The following is a 5,000-nucleotide window of genomic DNA, read 5'->3' as shown; positions in this document are numbered from 1 at the left end:
AAGCCTCCTGCACAGGGCTCTAAATCTACCCAATTCTTCTGAAGGAAAAAAACAGGAACTTAATTACGTCCAGGCAGCTCTGGAGTCCAGCGGTTATCCATCTAGCTTTATCAAAAGTATACACGCTAGAAAGACTCGAGCTTCTACAACAGATGTATCTCCGGAGGAACTCGTTGGAATGTTTTTCAAGATGGTTGAACCAACCGAGTCACGCAAGTCTTTCGCTTCTCTCCCTTACATCAAAGGAGTTACTGAGCCTTTGACACGCATCCTCAAAAAACACGATGTCAGGGTTGTAAACAAACCATTTACCACTCTACAACAACAGTTCCCAGTACCGAAATTCCGACCTTCGATGGAATCGCAGACCAACGTCGTATATAAAATTCCCTGTACAAATTGTTCGTGGTGTTATATTGGGGAAACCGGCAGAGCTTTCAATACGCAAAAAAAAGAACATTTAAGGAACACCAAAACTGCGGCCAAAGGTTCTAGAATTGCCAATCACGCTTGGTCCAATAACCACGCCATTGATTTCGAGAATGCGTCAGTTATTGACAAAGGCACTTTTAGAACGAGAAAAACATTAGAAGCGTGGCATACCACGGTGACACCCAACGCAGATAACAATTCGTGCCCTTTACCTGGACAATACAACATTATTTTTAACAAATATTCATAAATTTTCTACATTCTCATCATTTTGCAATGTACGTTTTTATTTAAATTTTCTCATCGATTTCTTATCATTCATTTTACCCGTCGAAGACTGCAGTTCGGGCAGTCGAAAGCTCGTAGTTTTTTAATCATTTTAGCCAGAGATCGTTTTTTAAATTTTAACTATGTTCCATCCTGGCTGCGGCCCTTCAATATTGTCAAGCGCAATTTTATTCCTAGGATGGAGAATAAAGCAGGCTTTTATTTTCTTCCAGTAGGCTTGTGTATTGCATTTTTCATTTTCAAACATTTTCTTCTCTCTCACTCCTTTTTGACTTGAAGTGGACGCGAACAGTAGCCAACTGTGTCCGACATGGCCTGCCACATCACTGCATGGCCAAAAAGAAAGCAATGTTAAACCAGGCCCTAGTTGTTCAAACGAAGGATAGTGCTATCCGCCGGATAGAGCGGTTTTCAATTGAGTGTCGAAAGTAATTAGCGAATTACTTCGGTTTTGCATTAGAGCGAGTTTCAATCGACTGTCGATTGAACTTTGAGAACTTTGAACCAATCACTGAGTGAAGTAAAATGCAAAACCAAAGCAATTCGCTAATTACTTTCGACACTCAATTGAAAACCGCTCTACTTCACTCCGTGATTGGTTCAAAGTTCCCGCGCCACTTTTTCAACCAATCAAAAGTGAAACCAAAACCAATCGTGACTCGCGCTTGCACATTTTCCCGCGCTTTTTGTCAGCTACGTGTAATTACTTCGAGTTTTAATTGGTTTACTGGATTGTCTCCGTCCTTTTTGATTGGTCAAAGTAATTACTTTGGCTTTGGTTTTACGACACTCATCTGAAAAACGCTCTAAGTCACTATCCACTGGATAGTTCAATTGGTTTTGCTAGTGTTTACCCAGTGGATAGTCATTTATCGTTTTAACAACTGGGGCCAGGGGCCCGTTTCTCAAAAGTCCCGAAACTTTACGGGCCGTTTTACGGTTTCACAATTCCCTTTGTATCTCAAGAACGGAGAGAATTTAATACCTCAAACTTTACAGTTATTTTTCTTTTTGTTGCCTTGAAAACATGTTAAAAGATCGGTCTTCCAAAACAAGCGGTTGGCAATTTCACAAATGGCTTTTCGGGCCCGAAAAGTTTTCGGGACTTTCGAGAAACGGGCCCCAGGGCTTTAGAAGAGGATAACAAATAAGACATTTGCGGAGGTTGCTTCGCTGCCACTTAATCCTTCTTCTCCTTTATTTTTTATTTTTTTTGCTCATTGACACAAACTGCTCTTCTTTGAGGCGTTTTCGTGATTTTCGACATTTTCTCTAGCGACGCATGCGCATTACTTAGCGTCTGGAGTTAGCAGTAGCCAAGATCCTTCTTAGTTTGCGTTTGCTGTTCGTATTGGTCACGCAACTGAAAACAAGTCCTAATACGCACACTCGGTAGCGTATTGATCCTCAGGAGAGGTTATAGCAGAGTATGGCGCTTATGTGTAGCACGTGATAGCGATGCACGTTGATAAAATAAAAGCTTTTTGACTCATGTTTTGTTTGCAACCCAAACTGGCCTACTTTATATTGCATTTTATTTAATGTTCTGCGCCTAGAATCGGTTGAGTGTGTGCCTTACGGTTCCCGTAGGAACTTCTTTACGGCGGGTCTAATCTGCAGGTCGCAGGTCGCAGGTCGCGAGTTGCAGGTCCGAAGTTGTTTCACCATTACAAAAAGTATCCTAAACATTCATAAAAGCTAACCTTAGGCCTAAAAACTCTTGTTTGGGCCTAATTAGGCCTAAGGTTAGATTTGAAGAATGTTTAGGATACTTTCTGTATTGGTGAAACAATGACCTGCAACCCGCGACCTGCGACCTGCAAATTAGACCGGCCGACTTCTTTAGTTTAGCGCGGAAATGGTTAGAATTGCATATCATTAAATTGATCATTTCAACTTTTTTATGAGTAATGCCACAAAGAAACTCAACAGTACAACGCGACTACCGGACCCTAATAATGTCATCACACGCTAAAAGACTAACAGAAAGAAAGTCTGCTCGTAACGAAGAAGGTCGAGGTATTTGCCGTGCTGTTGTATTAACGCTTCGACCAAATCAGCCCGTGTAGGTTCCAGCGAGACTTGAACTCGAATGGGTGGATCTTACACCGTGGAACCATCCAGCGATTAAACTATTCAGTATAGGAACTTAGCTGAGTGCAGTTCCTATACTTCCTATACTTCCTATCTAACAGGGAAGATTTTTCAACAGCTGTGCTTCCAGTCAAGTCGAACTGCGTAGCGATATCTTTCCCTGCACCCTTGGTGATGAGTAATCTTCTCCCAGCTTCGGTAAAATAGCAACCCTGTGCAATTTGTATTGTCACTTGATTCCCAAAACATTCGAAAGTGGACTCCTTTCAGATAATTTTTCCTTCTTGTTGAATGGGAAAGACGTATATCTTCGAGTCGAGCACGGAAACTTCCCATGCCAGTGGGGGAGGGGCCGAGGGACTTCAACGCTGGACACCTACAACGCAGGTGTTTGACATCACGGAAAATTTATTTTCGACGGTACATGCAATCGGTGGTATTGAAAATTGGTATTTGAATCACCGCGGAACTGAAAGCAAAAATCGAAGGACATTGGAAACCAAATTTCTAACCACTGACTCCTAAATTAAGAACAGGAAACCACAACTGATCCATAGAACAGAAAATCACAAGTGACCATGGCCACTGACCCATTTCTGTTAAATCAACAAGCTACCAATAATTAACGATTGTTTATTTACTACGGTATATTACGAAATTTTCTCAACCATAATCATCTCAAATTAAAGAAGTGCATCGAAGAACAGAGGGCTTCAGTTTAAAACAGCAGAACATCTCTAAAATAGAAAGAAATTACTCCATCCCTTGTGGGAGCACTTACCGTGCTTAAAAAATGATTTCTTTTCACCACTTTAAAATTTAATTGTTAAGTCTCATTACAGGTGTCAGAATTCATCTACCATCTGTTATTTAACCAATAACTTTAAAGAAAAGACAGAGAGCGACTTGCTTTCCTTTTCTTTAATTTACAATTTAGATACTGTTCACTGAGAAGAATTTCTCTCACCCAAATGTGAGTCATGTCGTTTAAACCGTCTATCGGGATGAATTAAGAACTCTTTTCACTAACTGAATAGAAAATTTTCAGGTAAGTTTACAAAACATAATAATGTTGTTTTCTCACGCTATTAATATTGGGCCACCAACCATATTCTATTTGTCCCAAAGTTAATTTTAACTTATAACAGGTTTCAGTATGCCTTCTCTTTGTCATACATGACTGAATCCACGGCTTTTTGAAAAAACTATAATATTTTTCCCAATTATGATAAGAAACGCGCGAGCTTTGCGATTTAGTTCGTTGTTACAGTTTGTCTTCACTGTTTGCAACATGAACATTCTTTTAATTATTTCTTGGCATCTATTCATTATGATCGAATTGTTTGTATTATTTAATTGTTTAGCGATTGAAAGTCACACCTTTAACCAACTTCATTCAAGCTCGAGTCCATCAGCTTCGGCAGCGAGTGTGTTTTTTCAATGTTGAAGTATTTACGAAACCTAAATAGGTCACCTGTGAATTCGTGTTACATGAAGTAAACATTACTTGAAGTGCAAAGAGCTACGCAAAAGTCGAAGTATCATATCAACAGTAACGCGTCTGAATATTTCTTGTTCTGTTCAAACGACTTTACTTCCGTTAAAACCTTTCCCTTTAAACTGAGAGGCGTTTAATTTGCAAACGTACATCCCGATCGTTCAAAATTCGTTGTCCAAAGGCCACTTCAGAAAATAACATAATACTCTTTGTTTGTCCCCCCAAATTTTGCACAAACATTGTTTCCAGTTTCTCTTGGGACTTATAATGGTCCCAAGAGAAAACTGAAAACAATGCTTATGCAAAATTTGGGGGAGCGAACAAAAAGTATTATGGTATTATCCCAAGTGGCCTATAGAAAGGCAAATAGCAAAAGATAATAATTATATAACTCCTTGACTTCCTTTAAGAACAAATGGTCTCGTTTGAAAATAGTCCCCTCAGAGGAATTAGGACTATAAATTCATAGTCCACACGGGAAGGCGAGTTTTTAACGTAGACAGCGCTGTGCAGGTTTGCCTTTTCGTCTTTTTTATATGTCAGCAGTGTTGTAAGAAGGTATTGTAAAATATTCACTGTATATATCTGTAACTGTAACTATAATGATAATAATAAATAATTTTAAAAAAACTTTCCTTTTTCTACCAGCAGTTTGGCTCTAACAAGGGCATAGCACCACTAATTAACT

The 5,000-nt window shown here is 39.4% G+C and overlaps 1 protein-coding gene across 1 annotated transcript in view; it reads left to right on the top strand.

The window, feature by feature from the left end:
- Window positions 1-3,846: 3,846 nt before the first annotated feature.
- The window catches only part of LOC137997020 (protein C-mannosyl-transferase DPY19L3-like), a 37,752-nt gene continuing 36,598 nt past the window's right edge, over window positions 3,847-5,000 (top strand). The window contains exon 1 of the mRNA XM_068842708.1: window positions 3,847-3,862. The gene's annotated coding sequence lies outside the window, so the exon portion shown is untranslated. The remainder of the gene's footprint in view (window positions 3,863-5,000) is intronic.

This window comes from Montipora foliosa, chromosome 3 (genome assembly GCF_036669935.1).
Source record: "Montipora foliosa isolate CH-2021 chromosome 3, ASM3666993v2, whole genome shotgun sequence".
Taxonomy (NCBI): Eukaryota; Metazoa; Cnidaria; class Anthozoa; order Scleractinia; family Acroporidae; genus Montipora; species Montipora foliosa.
Note: the sequence above shows the minus strand (reverse complement) of the source record. Positions and strands in the feature narration are given on the sequence as shown.